The sequence below is a fragment of the Pleurodeles waltl genome, chromosome 6 (genome assembly GCF_031143425.1).
Source record: "Pleurodeles waltl isolate 20211129_DDA chromosome 6, aPleWal1.hap1.20221129, whole genome shotgun sequence".
NCBI classification, from domain to species: domain Eukaryota; kingdom Metazoa; phylum Chordata; class Amphibia; order Caudata; family Salamandridae; genus Pleurodeles; species Pleurodeles waltl.
In genome coordinates, this window is record NC_090445.1 from 1,168,208,679 (window position 1) to 1,168,227,747 (window position 19,069).

Below are 19,069 nucleotides of genomic sequence, written 5' to 3' on the forward strand. Positions count from 1 at the left end.
ACTTCTTCAGGATCCCCAGTGAAAAATGGGGAGAGAATAAGGGAATTGTTACATGCCATTCAAGTGCCAGCTGAAGTTGCAGTGGTAAAGTGCAGTGCTCACACGAAAGGACAGGACTATGTGTCTCTGGGAAATGCCTATGCAGATCAAGTCGCAAGATTTTGCGCTTTGAACTGTATATTGCTAAGGGATGATTGGAATACAATAAGTGAACCAGAACTCGAACCAGCTGAAGCATTTGCCTTGAAGGTCGTAGATACAATAGAAGAACTAAAAGCACTACAGAATAATGTCAAGGAGGATGAAAGAGATTCCTGGATTAAATCACAATGTGTAAAGAGACAAGACGAGCTATGGGTTTCACATGAGGGAAAATTTGTTCTGCCAAATAGTCTCTTATCACAGCTTGCGCGGTTCTATCATGGGCAAGCTCACCTAGGGAGAGAGGCCATGATAAGATTGTTCAAAACTGATTGGTTTAACCCTAGATTTCGTCAAGCTGCAGAAGCAGTTTGCCATCGATGTGTCACTTGCCAGCAGATGAACCCAGGAAAGGGAACAGTTGTGAGCGCGAGTCACATTGGTAGGGCAAGCGGTCCTTTTAGTCGTATGCAGATGGACTTCATTGAGATGCCTGTGCATGGAGGTTTAAGATATGTGTTGGTGATTGTGTGCATTTTTAGTCATTGGATTGAGGCATACCCCACACGTAGAAACGACAGCCTTACAGTTGCCAAGCTATTGTTGAGGGAGTTAATACCACGTTTCGGATTCCCGATCTCTTTAGAATCAGATAGGGGAAGTCACTTCAATAACGAGGTGATGAAGTTACTTTGCGAAGCACTGAACATTGAGCAAAAGCTGCACTGTAGCTATCGCCCTGAGGCATCAGGATTGGTGGAGCAGATGAATGGTACGCTGAAATCGAGAATGGCAAAAATATGTGCATCGACAAATTTGAAATGGCCTGACGCATTGCCCTTAGTGCTAATGTCAATGAGAAACACTCCTGATAGAAAAAGTGGACTGTCTCCGCACGAAATTCTCATGGGCAGGGCTATGAGACTTCCTGCAGTTCCCGCAAACATGCTTTTGAATATTACAGATGATATGGTGTTAGACTACTGCAAAGGTCTGGCTGACGTGGTTCGCTCTTTCTCTCACCAGGTGGAAGCGACCACCTTGCCACCGATCCAAGGTCCAGGACACGCACTGAAAGCAGGTGACTGGGTCGTGATAAAGAAGCACGTGAGGAAGTCGTGTCTGGAACCCCGTTGGAAAGGCCCTTTCCAAGTGATCCTGACGACAACTACCGCTGTGAAGTGCGCGGGGGTTCCCAACTGGATTCACGCCAGTCATACAAAGAAGGTGTTGTGTCCCACAGATGAGGAAGTTGAAGCGCTGAAATTACCAGTGCCGGATAAAACAGTGCCGAGTGTTGAGACAGAACAAAACCGAACTGTAAGCGAACAAGCAACAGCAGGAGAAAAGGAGATATTATTGGAGAACGAAGAGTCCGACTCACTTGGGGAAGACCAAGGAGAAAGTTCAGACAGCGACGACGAAGCTGCAGGTGACAAAGAGCCTGAAGCAGCTGAGGGTAGCACAAAGCCTGAAGCAGCTGAAGGTGACAAGGAACCTGAAGCAGCTGAAAGTGATACAGAGCCTGAAGAAAGTAACGGTGACGAAGGGCTCGAAGAAAGTGAGAAAGAAGGAGAGCCTGAGCAGAAGGGGGCTTTCCCAGAAACAGACGATACAGAAAAGGGAAAAGAAAACGGGACCGATTCCCCTGAAGGTGGGGACAAAGAAGAGCAGAACGAAAATGCTCAAACCTCTACAGAAGGGATCGCAGGTCCATCAAACGGACACGGTGCAAAAAGAAGACTAAGTATCTCACCGATAAAAGAAAAGGGTAAAGAAGGTTTGAACGAGGGAGGAAGGCCAAAAGTGAAAGAGAAAAGAAAGGAAGTGACTGTCGTGGAACAATCGTCAAGTGAAGAAAAGGACTTGGCGAAGGAGGAGAGTGCCAGCGAAGCAGAATCGAAAAGAGAAGCAAAATTGAAAAGGAAAAGGATACCAAACAGGAGGTATTCCGGTCCTGAATGGGCATATGCAGTCAATGATGATTGGACTGATGAGTTTGTATCTCTAAGCATCGAGAACGAGGAAGAAGAAGAGATACCAATAGAAAAGAAAAGTTTCATAGACTCTGTGGATTGAAACGGAAGTAAATGGTATTGCTTGCTGCAATCTAACGTGAGACAAACAACCAGCTGAGACATTGCTAAACCGAATTGAGACAAATTCTGCTAACCGATAAGTGACTGGCCTTTTGAAGAAGACGGTGTGAACATTGTGCTCGTTCACCTTTGTAACTGAATTGCTAAGTAGTTTCATTTATAGGTGCTTCTAGCTCTCTGATTCTATACAGATCATGCCTGGGTACGCTATGCAGAATAATAGAAAGAAATATTGTAAATACGTGTGTATAGGCTTGGTACTAACATGTTTACTAATAATAATGGCAATTGTATTTGGAATGCATGGGAAGGGTGAGAAGGAAATTATTGCTGCTTCTACTATTGTTCCTGTTACTGTCACTGAACTAACACCATTGAAAAGACTAGCAATGGATGAGAGGCTCTTGCATGATAAGAAAGAGCTTTCATATAACGTTTTCTATCGCTTATTAACAGAGTATGTTGAGACTATGGATGCGAAAGATTGTTATGTGTGTACCCAGATACCAACATCAGTAAAGGAAGGGGTGACTTATCACCACATGCCTCTTACATACGGGATTACATGTAGTATAGTAATGTCTAGGTTTTATGGTCAAGCTAACATACAGTATTTTTATTCGAATTATGATGTTACATTTGCTTATTTTCCTATAATAGCGCAGCTAAGCGAGACTGCAAAATATTGGGATTACAAAATAATGAGGGACTTTTTCGAGCCAATGCAACCTTTTGAAACGGCTCACGCTCATAGGGAAAATCTTACCTGCTCACTCTCTGCAGTAGAGATAAGCTTTTTAGATCGCACAGATGATAGAAGGGCTCAAATGAAGGCGAAATTAGAAAAAGAACTACATAAGAGGACTTCAGTAGATAACTATGACTTTGCTGCTATAAAGACACAAGGGAAAATTGCTTTAGATGCTTGGCATGTAGGGAAGTTTTGTATATATCGAGGTGAATCTTACTATGACAATATTTTTGTAGGAGCGAGTGAATGCAAACATACGTTTATCTTTAAGGCCAAATGGACATTCATGATGGACGGACTTGACCCTGTCATTCCAGGGGTATATTACATTTGTGGGCATAATGCCTATTATCGTCTTCCAAAGGGATGGTGGGGAAGATGTTATTTGGGTATAGTGTTTCCAAAGGTTTATCAACTGGATGACATATCGATGATTGAAAAGACACCTGGATCCCATCGTATCCAGAAAAGAGAGACCGCAGCTGCTGTGGTAGGTGATATATTTGGAGCCATGATTCCTTCATTGGGAGTTGTGCTGAATTCCATCAAAATAAGAAAGTTGTCTACTATAGTGGATAACATGTTGACAAAGTTTTCAGGTGCTATAATCCTGATGGATGCTGAACTTGCAGCGGAAAGAGCTATGACTCTTCAAAATAGGCTTGCTTTAGACATTCTTTTAGCAAAGGATGGAGGCGTTTGCAAAATGATTGGTGCACGTCACTGCTGCACCTATATACCTGATAATAGTGTGAAGATTAAAACTATGCTTGCTAATCTAACAAAAGAAAGTGCAGATTTGAAAGAACTGAAAGAACCAGGAGTGTGGGAGAAGGTTGGAAAGGGACTTGCATCAGTGGGACATTGGATTGGGGGAATTTGGAATGGAATATTATTGAAAATAATAGAAGGGATACTAATAGTGATAATTTGTGTATTTGGAATTTGGGGAATAAAAAGGGGAATAATAATGATTATGGAAAGAATTAAAAGAAGAAAGGAGGAGAAAATAATGAAAAGAATGGCAGAAGAATACAAAGCGCAAACTAGGGGAACTAAAAGGAAAAGGGAGCTGACAGAATTTTAATGGGATAAAATTTGTGGGCTAAATTTGTGTGATGACAAGTAGTCATCAGAGGAGGGATTGATGAAGCAGAAAATGAAGGTTTTGATTTATTAACGCTTAAACGTAGTGCTGAAATAATCATGTGTGATATTAACCGAATTAATAAAGATTGTACGGGGACAAAAATGTGCCCTCAGAGTAGTTTGCCATCATTTATACGCGTGCTTTATATAACGTGGTGTATTAGAATTGCACTAATCCGACATAATCATAAACATGTGCTACGATTTGCTTGTTTGAAATGCTTTAGCTTAGCATTACTTTAGCGGAGGCTTTGGACTAGTTGCCTGGTCTCACGGTTTAGATGTTCGTATTTTTCCACTGTGCTATTAAACGTGCATTTTTTGCTTGAAGCTGTATTTTTCCACAGAGACTGTTCACATGCTTATCTTAAAGTTGATGCCAGCATGGCATATTTTCTCTTTAATTCAAGGTCGACTTGCAGGTGCGGACAATGGAGGCTCTGAGAGTAAGCTAATCGAGAGACAATGTTGCAAATTACGTACCCATCTCCAAGGATAATGTATGCTTAAGTAAAAGCTTGAGAACTGTCGTTTTTGATTGGTCAATTTGAAGCTAACCTATGAACCCTCCAATGGAGACCCTACTGGACTTGAACTGTTGTCTATAAAACCCAGGTGCACGAGAAGAAGGTAGCCATTGCGATCTCTCTATCTTCGGACATCCCGCCATTTTGACTTCGTAGCTACTATGGCCCATTTTGCTGCGACACCATTTTGAGAGACTTTGATGCTTTCTCTAGTCGAGAGAAAGAGACTTTAATGATTCTTGCCCTAGAGACTTTAACTTTGATTTGTCCCTTTGCATGAAGTAGTAATCCTATCTTGCCGCCGTGAGGCAATTGCCCCGTCCAACCCTGCCCCTTTGTCCCGTCCCTATGCTGATCGAGAAACGGTACCTGTGAGACGAAGACTTCATTGATTGCTGATCGGAATTGGTATTTATGAAAAGAAACTGTAAGATTGCATTGTGTTTCTTTTAGGTAACCAACTGCTGATTTTGATGAGGACCCTAGCTAGGAGTTTTCTAAATTGATGTTGCTAAATTGTTTTTGCATGAAGACCCACATGCCGATGCTAATTTGAGGTTAGACGAGGGTTCCATATGTCGCACGATGTAATTTGAGATCTTGTTATGCTGACTAAATGTACGCAATTAGCTCATTGCAGATTATCGTCTTAGTGCTTTGCATTGCCATTATCGAATGCCTTGTGATTCAAATGCTACATAGATTACACTTGTTCCGACGATATGGACAGCTATTAATGTTCATTTATGTCTATCATTTGGTGTTGAGACACATCTATATTGTGCTAGCTTTGTTAATATAGGGAAATAAATTCACTAACTTTGCAATAAACTGGTGTGGTTATTCCTGGCTGAAAGGTCAGGGTTCGCCGAAATGTATTCTGGATTAATTGTTAAGTGTTATGTTGTTCAAGGTGTTGCTTATGTTCGTTATTGATTATTGATTTTGATGAGATTGATCGATTAAGAGTACAGAGAGTTCCCACTTAGTCAAAAGATTCCTCGACCTAAAGAGCGTCCGAACGCAGGTAAATTGTTACCACGTTCCGCTCTATCACCTTTTGACAAACAAACCGGGATTAAAGAGCGGGGCGGAGCTTCGGTGGTTTGGGTTTGTTACAACCCCCTAATACATTTATTTTCTGATTAATAGTTGGGTACAGGTGATTTCAGTCGGGTATGGTGAGTTGGCTGTAGGATTTCACCCAAATTCTCGTCTCTATTTTGAAAGTTGGAAAAATGTTGGTTATTTTACAAAATATTTTGCTTGTTTCTCTCACCTGGTACTTCTACCAATCCGCGTTCCTCTCCCTTTCTACTGCCCCTTAAGCCCCATTCATGCGCCCTGCTTGTAGTGTAATGTATTTTATCGTTATATGCCAGCCTGTTTGTTGGGAGATATGAAGCTCTAACAGCCGCCCCCCCCCCCCCCCCCCTCCATCCCGATCATACAGACCAAGCTCCGCCCCCTTAAAGGAGATGAGGCAAGGACGGCGCAGTAAGCAAGAGACGCGGATCCATCCTGCAGCCCTCCCTCTGGCCCGGCCTCCAGATCTGCAGTGTGTCAGCTATGGTAAAATGTCAATGTTTCCTAATGCTGCTGCCTGCGATGATAAAGCAAGCCTCAGGAATATGAATTTAGTGTTTATGTTTTGTAAAACAGTACACCGAGGCGGTTCCTGTCTCGTGAGCTGACTCAATTAACTTGGCCTACGCCCAACAGTTGCACCGACAACAGGGACATTTTCCTGCTGCAGGAATGAAGGCATTTTGTCATGGATAGAAGCAGGGCTGCATTCTATTAACAAAAATAACAAATCACTAAGCAGCAGTGCTGTAAACGTTACCTCGTGCAATGATACCCTACCACCTGGTGTGCACCCTCACTCTGACGAATCCAAACTCCTTGGAACACAGATGTATTCAAATTAATCCATCTGCTACGTCTGTGTGCCAGGTGGCAAAGGTTTTGACATAAACTGCCTCTGTGGCTTCAAGAACAAGGTTTGCAAGAAGGGGCTCTATTTAAAATATGCATGACCAGGCACTAGAGAAGTTATTTTTGAACAGTCAGACCATTAATGATACCTATGAGAAACTGGAAGCCTGCTAAAATAGAAACATTCTAAAGCTTTCATTGTGTGGATCAAAATCAAAATGAAACCATCAAATCCCGCGACACCCCGACCCTTCTGAAGCGTGCATGAAGGACAGTGGCTTTGATAAATGAATAGTATTGAAGCGATCATCACTCAAATCATTGGTTTCTGTGAATCAATTGCATTTCGCGAAAAGCCTCTGCAAAAACTATGACAGGTGGAAATCAGTTTGGTTATGGTCCAGGCTGGTAGCGCCTGTGGACAACCAGGTAGGAATGATAGCCTAAGTTGTTCATTTAAAGCTTTTGGGATCCTCGCCTGCCTAGGGAGGATTGTGCAGCTTATGAGGCATCTGCTGGCGCATGGGATGCAGAGAACGAGCCTTGTAGTTCACCAAAATGTAATGGTTTTTTTTAAAAACAAACTACCAAAGCGGAAGTTTATTTTAGAAAAACAAATAAGCCATGGACCTGATGAGCACAGAGAGTTCTCTCTGTACCTCATAGGCATTGATTGATTTCCCTGCCCAGGTAGCAAAACCCATTCAGTCAAGGTGTGTCATCCAGTGGTGGGCAGCCAGCGTCAGACAGCTGTCAAGTTTAGGGTTTCTAATGATAGTTAGCTAAGTTTCTTAAGATGAAATGCTGTCACTCTCAAAACTCTAAATAGGGTGTTTGGACCACGAGTTTACCAGATGGGTCACCTTTCTTTTTTCAGCAGGTGCTTTGCATCTTCTAAACTGAAATGGTTCCCCATTTGCACCATGTGCAACATCAAATTCTCTCACATGCCTAGCCACCCACAGATCAATTAATACATTGCGTGCTGATTTCATTTTCTGTATGATGGCAAGTGCCCCTGAAAGATGCTCAGCTCCAGGAAAGCTGCTCAACTGAGCGAGTCTTGCCCACCTGCCACTTATTCCTCCAAGTGTGAGCTCACAGAAACTTTGCCAGATCAAGAAATCAGACTAGAGAAATCAAGGCAGAAGATTGCTTATACAGAGCATTAACGGCCCCAAAAAGTAACAGGTAATTTAAGGGGAAGACGTTTTCAGTCAAAACCAGCATTCTGACAGACGATGTTGACATCATGCAGTGGGTACTAGATATTCAAGCCAAAGGAGTGAAAAGAACCGTTCCTGGCAGATACAGGAACTTCCACAAATGTCACAACTGATTAGGAATTTTCCAAATGATATGAAAGGTTTGACGATTTAATACACGGATATTTGCAGATAAATCAAATCGTGGGTTACTTTGCACTCTTTTGTCTCGCAATAGACATCGAGGAGAATTCAACATGTAAGTCATTGAAGTCGCAGATGGTACATGTTGTCTTCTAAGTCTGCTATTAAAATGGGCATACTCCAAGAGTTAGGCCATAACTTGTATTTTACAAGCTGCTGCACACACAGAGCAGAATGTCGAGAAGTCCCCAAACTGTTTGAAGGCCTGGGGAAACCAAAAGTCAGAGAAGTACAGCTGCACATTGACAAAGTAATCAAGCCAACTGCTCAGTATTTTGCACAATTCCTTTCAACATACAACAGCAGATGGTGGCTGAAATATAGAACCTACTGAATGACATTTCGGAGCCAATGCTAGGACCCATTTCATGAGTTTCCAGTATTGTTTCAATACCCAAGAGACAATCATCAGGTGTATCAGGATCCATGTTGACAAGAGACATCCAATTTGGCCATTCAGAAAGTGAGAAAAGGAAAGATCTGTCTTCCTGTATCATAAACAATACATCCCTTTAATAGAGTTCAGTAGTTCTTTCAAACTGGAACGTAGGGAAATCTCAAACCTCAAGGTATACAAAGTGTTTTCGGCAAGCCCTCATTTAATTCCATGACACATTTTCTTACTTGAAGTTTTGCATCTAGACCATGATGAACTGGAAGAACTCACAGAGAATGGAATATGCAAATGGTTCTTCACTGGCTTCCATATTAGGCATGGTTAATCACTGTACCAGATATATTCAGGATTTTGTCTCAATCAGTCGACCCAGGATGGCCATCACAAAGAAGGAACATTCATAATATGGTCTGTTTCATGGGATGGAGCAATTAATGCGACCAAAACATGTATTACTGTAGCAAACTATGTTATGCTCTGAGTCTTCAACTGAAATTGTAATGAAAATGGATGTGAGTCCAGTCAGGCTGGGGACCATCCTTGCACAACACAAAACAGATCCTGACTGCTAACAGCATCTTGCAGCATATGCCACAAAAAATCTTGTCAGGACCTGAAAAAGCACATTCACAAGCTAGAGAGAAAGTCTGGCAGTAGGCTGTAACCATTCTCATTGATTTTATTTGTAAACATTCCCACTGATTTTATTTGTCAAAGAAATCACAGTGCTTACCAGACACTTGTATCCATCTTTACTATACACATCGCATTGATGGCTAGGATAACAGACTATTGATTCCTCATCCTACACAAACCTGAAAAGGACCACTATCCGGTTAATGTCTTCTTAAGATATCATTGTCAATCATGACTTCTCAGCCTTCCATTGCTTGGAGTTTTCATTAGTTCTTCCTTCCACACCAGAACTTTTTAATATGTAACTGAATACCCATTTTATTAACCCGTAGATAATCTCCCCCATCTGGCAGCCACTCAGACGACACAAGGAGTAAATGCATATCCAACAACTAGACCATACTGTTAATGTTTTTATGCTTTCACAGAGAAGTTGTTTCCTCCGTAGTTGCTTCTGCTGATAAATGGTGTCCCGGCGAGGTAGAGTGTGGCTGATCAGAGGTGTCTGGTGGGATGGTGAAAGTTCAGGCAGTGGCTCAGGCAGACGGGTCGCAGGTTGTGCAGGGCTTTGTAGGTGAGGAACAGTAGCTTAAATTGACATAATTTGTGTACGGGGAGCCAGTGAAGCCTCCTAAGGTAGGGGGAAGTATGTAAGCATCTTGGGAAATTGAGTATGAGTCTTGCTGCAGAGTTCTGAATTATTTGGAGTTTCTTCGTGAGGGGTGTCGTGAATCCGGCATAGCCAGGGCAGGGTCCAGGAGGTCTGTAAGCGAGGGTGCCTTTGATGGTGGTGTTGTTGTTGATGTTGAGCTGGACGTTGATGTGATCCATGATTGATGTTGGTGCCTCATCAGTTGTTTTGGCATGGATTGTGTCTCTATGGATTATAGTGATGCCACCTCCTAGCTTGTTGATGCGGTCACGGTGGACGATCTTGTAACCTTCGGGTATGACTGCGGCAATGTTGGTGATGTCGGGGCTGAGGTGGTATTGGGACAGGTTTCCGTGAGGAAGATGATATTCGGAGCGAGGGTGGTGATGGTGTCCCAAATCTTGGTAGTGTGTTTGCCCAGGGACAAGGTGTTTAGGAGTATGTAGTGAAGTTGGTAAAAGGTAGAGGAGTTCAGCTGTGGGTGTATCGTGGAGTGCCCAGGTAGCTCGGGGAACAGGAGAACCAGAAATAGAGGCAAGTGAAAGGACCGGCAGTGGTCCATGGAGAGGCGAGGCAGCAGTTTCTGTTGGGTGATCGGGTATTGCGTGAAATGAATTCCAGTCTGGAGTACCAGCAAATGGTGGGAGAGTCAGGGTACCTGGTGCTGGGTGCAGTCTAGGCACGCAAGGGCTCAGACAGGCTTGCCTTTGGCACGCCTTGGGGGCGCCAGAGGAGTGGCTGTGCAGCGGCCTCCATAAGACGTCCTGGGAGGGGTGGACTAGCAGGGAGGCAGGAGTGGAAAAAGGCGGGAGCGGCGAGAACTAAGAGGACAAAACTGCAGCAAGAGACACGGAACAAATATAGTATAAGCAACATGACAAAAACGAGGAACAAAGTGAAATATGATGAGAGAGAGAAAGACGGCAGATATAGACACAGGCAACGAGGAATAGGGGGTAAATAAAGTAACAGATACAGACACGGGCAACGAGATATACAGTGAAATGAAAGAGACTGCAGATAAAGACAAGGGTAGAGGAATACCTAGGAAACACTCAATGTAACCGCACAGAGGAGACAGAGCGGCAGGTAGACAACAGGATCGAACGCGGGTAAGGCTGTAGTCTGAGGCTGAGACAGTAGTGCCTCTGAGTTGTGCGAAAGCAGCTGGAGAGCAGGGAATTGACTAGGGGTCTTAGAAACAACATGAACCTCTTCAAAATCCCTAGCTTCTCTCGTTGTCTGATTTACACAAGAGTGTTATCGATACCAAGCAGAATGGCTCCCTAGCTGATTATTGTCTTTCAAGGCAAAGGCTTTCATTTCCGCGTAAAAGTGATTAATAACTCACTGGCATCCAGGTAAACGCTTTTAAAGTATAAATCTCATTTTGTGTGCCCCTGTTTAAGAAACTGTCATTAGTAGCCAATGATCTTGAAAATTACTGGCCCATTCCCTTCTTCCATATTCTGCCAAGCTGCTTGAAAGAGCAATGACATTTCCACTGCGATCTTTCATGGAAGAACGTGCCCTTCTCGATCACCACCGAAAGGAATTCACCCAGGTTTAGGAACTGAGACGGTGGTCATTTTAGTATTGAACAATCACAGAGTTATCACAGATGGTGGCGGTGTTTGGCACACAGATCCTATTATATCTGTTAGCAGCTTTTGACACAATAGACCAGGAATTTCTCTTGCAGTCTTTTGACTACTGAGGCATCCAGGATTCAGCCTTAAAATGGCTGAAATCTTTCCTTTCCAACCGAAATAAAACCATTTAGAAAGGATCTTTCATATGGCAGCCTTGACCAATTAATTGGAGTGTTCCCCTAAGGATAAATTCCATCCACTCTTATCATTTATCAGCATCTACCGTGTATTTTGAAACTGTTTCGTATTTGTTTATATCTTCATACTAATGACACAAACTTCGTTTTAAATTTTGAAATAAATCAAAGCAAAATATCTATCACTTCCCTTGCTGCAAGTTCTTGAATCAGTTAGGAGGTAGAATGAACATTTCATAGAATTGAATCCTTCAAAATCTGAAAACATGCTGAAGGGACAGGACTACTTTTCTGGAACGTTATTATTTTAGCAAAAACCAATGGGCTGTTATGCCACTCAGTCACAAGCAGTAAGAAATTGGGCACTTTGTTCGACTTGGACCTCACTCTTCAACATAAAATTTCAGCCACCTCCAAAGTGTGCTTCTATATTCTAAGGATTTCATGGAGAGTGTTATTATTTCTTTCTTTAGCTTAAATAGTGATGTCCTTCAACACATTTGTCCAATCTAGACTATACTCCCGTAGCCCAGACTTCCTTAGCTTACCTAAGAAGTCTCAGAAGAACCTTCAGAATATTCAAAAGACAGACAATCTCACAACTTGTGCAATTTATGTTGTCTGCTACTTAAAAACAGGATTTCACTCAAATCTACGTATTCATGAACTTTAACAATCCGTCCCTAGCTTTCTTTAGCAAAGACTTTTCTAAGTACCAACCAAACCGTTCTTTACACTCTACCTCGCAATCACATTTGGCCATTCTCAATATAAATATCAAAAATGGAGGGGGAAGTGGCTTGCCATGGGAGATTCAAAGTGCCTTCTTTTCGAACAATTTTGTGTTGTCTTTGGGAAAGAATGAAAAGCACAGCGATTTAGAAAATGCATAAAGACTGGTATTTCTGATTTATATTTGTATGCTTGCACTGCCAGCAGTCATCCTTTCTAAAACACCAAGAGGCCTCTTTGGGATGTGTTCCATGCTTTGAAAATGTCCATATCAGTAGATAGAAATTACAAAGGGGATTGGAGCGGAGTGGCTGTGGCCTGTGAACAACAGCTGGTCCAGAAAGTCAGAATTTCTCGAGAAGGAAATTGGGATGGAAGGATAGCTATGGAACATATATGGTGAAACCTGCCAAAGCCAAAGAACTAGTCAAGTGAAAGGACAGTACCAGGTGTACTGGAGTGGCCTTTCTCTCCAACCTGAGGGTCATTGCTGCAACCTATATTTTACTCCCAGGTCGTAATCAGGTATTACCCTTTTTACCCACAAATCCTGGAGTCCCCTTGCCTCTAAAGCAACAGAGGCTATTTCTGATGTAATAACGAGTATCCCAGCTATAATACTTGGGAACCTGCACTCCCTGTACAAAAGTATGCCTCTAACTCCCTTATTACAGGTGACTTGTGATGCGCCTAGACACCTGTAATAAAGAAATAACGTAGTGCTCAACAGTAATTAATTATGACAATTTAGTTCTGACAACACAGGGCCCGCTGTCAGGGACAGAATCCAAGGGCAAAAGCATGACAGAAAGCATAATTAAAGCTGGTGTTTGAAAAACAAAAACAAAACATGGCTTTTCTTTCTGCTCTGTTTTTCAATATAAACAGTCATAAGCATTAAGCCAATATTCATGGCAACATGTTGATTTTTTGACACTTTTAATTATAGGAAAGATTAAGGCCCTCATTAAGACTTCGGCAGTCAAAACAGTTGACCGCTGAAGTCACGCCCGCCAGGAGACCGCAAGTGATGACCATAAATTGGGCGTAGAGCCGCCAGCAGCCATACTGGCAGTCGGCGGTCTAGTGGAGGTTGCTCCACTGGCACCACCTCGTCATCACAACACCGCCTGCCGTATTACAACTTTGTAATTGATGTGGCAGTGTTGTGGTGACGGGGCGGTGACGGTGGAGCAGGCACCATGGACCCCTTTCCCTCCCGGATGACCATCAGGTAAGGCGATGAACCGACAGGAGAGGTGAGGGTGTTGAGTGTTGTGTGCGTGAATGGGTGTGTGTGTGTGTGTGTATGGAGGAGGAGGGGGGCGTTTTGTGTGTTTGTGTGCATGTGTGTGCAAGTATCTGTGTGCTTATATGAATGCGTGTATGCTGGAGGTGGTTGGAGTGTTGTGGCCATGTGTACATGTATGTGTGAATGAGTGGGCGTGGATGTGTGCGTGTATGTATGTATGTGTGGATGTGTGCGTGTATGTCTCTATGTGTGGATGTGTGCGTGTATGTCTCTATATGTGGTGTGTGCGTGGATTGGGGGGCCAGTACGAGGATCGGGGGCCGGGGGGGTCAGTACGGGGATCGGGGGAGGGGGGGGGTTAGTGTGTGGATCAGGGGAGTGGGGTGTCGCTGCTTGGGAGGGTGGGGGGCTCCCGATGGGGTCATGGTTGGGGGGCTCTTACAGGGAGGAGGGGGTTGGGGAGTGCTGTAGTGGCGACAGGAATTAGTATTCCTGTCACCAGTATCCTTACTGCCAGGGATTTCATGGCGGGGCTGCCACCACGGAATCCCTGGCGGTAAGGATACTCATTATACCGCGGGGGTGTTAGGTGGACCCCCGGGCCGAAGGTGGTCAACCTTCAGTTAGGCGGTCCCACCCCCATGGCGGAACAGATGGTGAACTGGCTGCGATGCAGCAAGTTCACTGTAATGGTCTCCATTTGGTGGTCCTGCACCGCCATGCTGTCGGCGGTCTTGCCGCCAGCGTGGCGGAGCAGGACCGCCAGGGTCATAATGACCCCCTAAATTGCTCTACATGTTTCAGTACATTCTGAGCTACAGCATTGTTTAAATCTGGCTTGCATTGAACTGATTCTAATATATATTTGGAACACATATCTAACACATCTAACTGCTTTCCTGAAGTGTTTCATTTTGTACACTAGATTTTACTTTCATTCTTATTTAAAATAAGTTTATTGGATAATCCAACATTAGCACAACAAAACAGTGCGGTGACATTTAGCCTCACCCCTGTACTCCCACCCATCAAGACAGGAAATGCAGAATGCCTAATGATCTGGAGAATGGCACATACTCGTATCCGTGGAAACTCATAGCAATGTTTCCATTGCTCTATCAGGAGGTTCACTCTCTTGTCGCTCCTTGCCCACCGGCCATCAATTCAATTTTTTCTTTCATGAATTGGAACTCCAACTTCCCCCAAGCATATATTACACAGTCAATCTCGAACTCTGCTTTCAATATGTAAAATGCATCAGACCAAAATAAAATAAATAAATAAATAACTTCTATATAAAACATCAATAAATCTCAACCCCTCTAGTTCATTTCACAGTGTAATTCCTATAGTATCATAAAGTGCGAAGGAGTAGTTCACTAAGAGAAGCCACTCTTATTACATTCCTAACGCTTGATACTATTTCCTTCATTATGACTATAGAAGGGCAAATACGAAACACATACTTAAAATCCATAATAAATAGGTGATCTATAAAACACAAAACTACCAACCCTCTGCCCGTCAAACATGCATTACAAAGTCATTATCATGCACTGCTACACTGAGAGAGTCCCTCTTACTTATTCCACAGTGAAATTCCTATAAAGTGCATTCACGGTGCAGGAATAATTTACTTAGTTAATTCATCTTACAACCACCGATAATTAGAAAACTCAGTATAGATTTAAAAATGTCTTAAAAAACTTAAAATCCTAAAACAGAATAATTCATTCAGTGGATTATACAGTAATTTCAAAGCGTCTCCAGCAGAGGCAATATTAAAATTCAAATAGAGGGGTTTCAGCCATTTTTTCCTCAGTGTAGCTAAAGAAGGACAAACAAATAATACATGCTTAAGGTTCTGTACCCCCAATTGACAAAGACCACAGATACTAGAAGATCCATCCCATTTGGAGGTTAGGTCTCTAAGTGGCGCTCTATCTAGACTCAGAAAAATATAGAAGACCCTCGCCCCTTGTGGGAGATTCCAGTATAAGTATGGTTGAGAATGTTTAAAAATCACTGATTTGGTTAACGTTACAAGTCTCCTATTTAAACAACAGGCCTCAAAATCTAGGAAAAACCTTTGCACCATATCGCCTCTTTCAGGCTCTTTTTAAATACAATGGGCGATAACGAGAAGATAAGGTCAAGGTCAAGCTCAAGCAATTGCATAGCAAGTTTATAATTTCTGAAGAACAGAGATTTTTCTCTTAGCATGCTAAAGATTTCTTTGAATGCTAGATGTCTTAGGGTAGATTCTACACTATGAACTAGGCAGTAGGGGCCAGATGTAGGAAAATTGCAAATTGCGACTTGCAATTTGCAAGTCCTTCCGACTCGCAAATTGCAAGTCGCAATTTGCAATGCAGAACGGTGTCTCAGACACCGTCTGCGAGTCGCTATGGGGTCGCAAAGACCCACCTCATTAATATTAATGAGGTGGGTCGCAAATTGCGGCCCCATACCGACTATGGGCACTCGCAAACATGGAGGCCTGCTGTAGTCAGCAGACCTCCATGTTCGTGACTGCTTTTAAATAAAGCAGTTTATTTTTTTTAAGTGTAGCCCGTTTTCTTTAAAGGAAAACGAGCTGCACTTAAAAAAAAATCCGAAACCTTTAGTTTCGGTATTTTTTCAGGGCAGGAACCCTGAAAAAATAATTTGTGGTCCATTCACAACGGGGAAGGGGTCCCATGGGGACCCCTTCCAATTTGCGAGTGGGTTACCATCCACTTCAAGTGGATGGTAACTGCGACACCATTTGCGACCGCATATGGTCGCAAATGGTATTGCATACCACTGCAAATCGCAAATAGGAAGGGAACACCCCTTCCTATTTGCGATTCGGAAATGCATTTTGCGAGTCGGTCCCGGCTCGCAAAATGCATTTCTGCATAGGAAAATGCGATTTGCGACTCGCAAACGGCAATTTTTGCCGTTTGCGACTCGCAATTCCTTTCCTACATCTGGCCCTAAGCCCCCCTGACACCGCCGCAAGACCGTGTACAAAGGCATTCTTAAAACCAAATTTGAGCCTTTAGGCTGGCACAGATGCCGAATTGTTACAGGAAGCCAAATGTCTTATTGTTCTATCTTATCTAGGAACTCCCATTAGGAGATCTCTGTACATTCTATAGCATACAGAAGGGTGGCTGGAATGTTTGCTTGGTACGCAGCTAGTAAGTGAATGAAATGACACCGACCAACTGTATTGTAAAAGGCCAATAGACCTTGTGCCTGAGAAAGAGCCTTACTAACGCTATTACGAATATGATCTTGGTCGCTGAGTGAGCAGGATAAAGTTTTCCCCAAGAAGCAATAGGTTTTTACCAGCTTCAACTTATGTTGACCCAGGGACCATGAAAAACTGATTTTTTACCATATTTATTGTCCTAGAAACATACCACTTGAGACTTTGATATATTAATTTTTAAGTGATGCTGCATGGTGTAGTAATTTAGAGCGGCCAGATGCTGATTGACCTCTCCCCGAAAGGTCTACATCACCACTATATCATCAGCATATAGAAGGCAGGAGATCTAACGCCCTCCAATTTTTGGTGCACAGCCATCAGTGTTCCCTAAAGTAATTGGGAGGTCATAGATATATAGAGACAAAAGCAACGGCACCAACAGACAACCTTGCTTCAATCCATTTTTTTAAAGGAATTTTGAAGACAGAATCTGCATTCCTCCTAAAAGAACTTTACACCAAGTGGAAGAGTGCAAAGCTATGACCAAACAAAACAAGTTTGTCGGGACACCCAACTCATATAATTTCTTCCATGAGATCTTCTGATTTACCCTGTCAAAAGCTTTTGAAAAGTCTACAAATGCAGCATATGCCACTCCACCCCTGATCTGCACATATTTTTCATTTAATGTTTACATTAATAAGATGTTATCTAAAGTATTATGTTCCTTTCTAAAACCTCCTTGTTCCAAAGGAAGTATAGAGTTTTCCTCAACCCAGGATGCTAAGTGCATAAGAATACTTTTAGCAAATATCTTGCCAGCTATGTCCAACAATGCAATTTGACAATAATTTATGGGTAAAGATCTAACTCCCTTTTTATATAGGGGAACTATAACACACCCAATCCAATAGGCCAGAACTCTACCTTGTAGATAGCAGAAATAGAAAACCGGATAGAGAATCCTTGCCCAAATCTGAGGTTCTTGTTTAATTACTGCCATGAGGACCTCGTCAGGGCCCATTGCTTCAGAGGCACGCATCAACCTTATGAACCCTTCAATCTCAGTCACTGAGGGGGGGGGGGCTGAACCTGTCAAATTCAGCTTTATTATTTATACTAGTGTCCCTTTCCCATGGCACCATATCACGGTTTTCCACATATAGGTAGAGTATGTACTCCCTCAATTCGCCTCGGCTATCGGTTGGGCAACAGAAGATTTACAATGTCCACAACCTTCAGAAATTATAGACCAAATTTATGGGAATTTTTTGTCACAGCGGCATCCCTCAATGCAACCCACTTCTGTTCGGCCTCCTCCTTCTATGTACCTATCTTCATTAGCTCTCTTCTTCTCTTTAATAGAGACATTCTTCTACTCCTATCCTTTGCCTCACAATCATACTGTAGCCTTACCAATTTATTAATTTCTCTATTCATCATTAAAACAGATAACATTACTTTCTTTTGTGGAGGTTTAATACACTTAGGTTGATCGCTCTGAATTAAGGATCCCATAAATTCAGTGAAATAATTCAGCACGTCCCCACTCCATTTGTCAATGTGTCTCACAGACTTTTCAAGTACTTCTTTCACAGATAATATTTTAGCGGGTGTCTGATAAGTGCTACCTGTTTTCCCATTAAAATGAATGTCCTGGCCCTTAAAATTCCATGTCTCTATCGAAGACAGATGAATTTTTAGCGACAGGCTAAGTATCTTAAGATCACTAAATGGGGTATCGATAATTATCATATCCTCAACCAATTGGGCTATAGCGTAAGAGGACAAGAAATAGTCGATATTGGAACTACTCTGTTGAGATTTGTGTGTAAAAGCTGCGGGGGAATCCGAATGAAAACGCCCCTTTACAATGATATAGCAGAGATTCCTCAAACCTTTTAGTAAGACGTATCCTCTTTTATCCATCCTAATTCTTGGGGAAAATGAAATGGGAGGGATTTTAAAGTCAGATCCTCTCTGTATATCGCAAAAAATGGAAAGAGATAGGTTAGAGATTTTACTATTTAGATCCCCCATTATCAGTACCTTATAGGCACTTTCATGTGAATTTGAACAGATGGGGGAAATGTGATTAAACATTTGTAATAAGGCTTTATCATAATCCCTATCAGGGGAAATATATGCATTTACTATTAACATGGGGGTTTCCTACAATCCTCCAATGTAGGATATACTCTCACTACCTGATATTTAGTGGGACTGGAAAATTAACATTTCTGGTTATTACTTAACAACATAGCAATACCCCTTTTGCATGCCCCTTTTTAGAAGGCTGCACCTAATGATAAAGTACTGTGTAGCCAGGACAGGTGAAGTCAGATACACTCCAGGTCTCTTGGATGCAGTTAAATCTCTCTGTAGAGAGCAAACATGA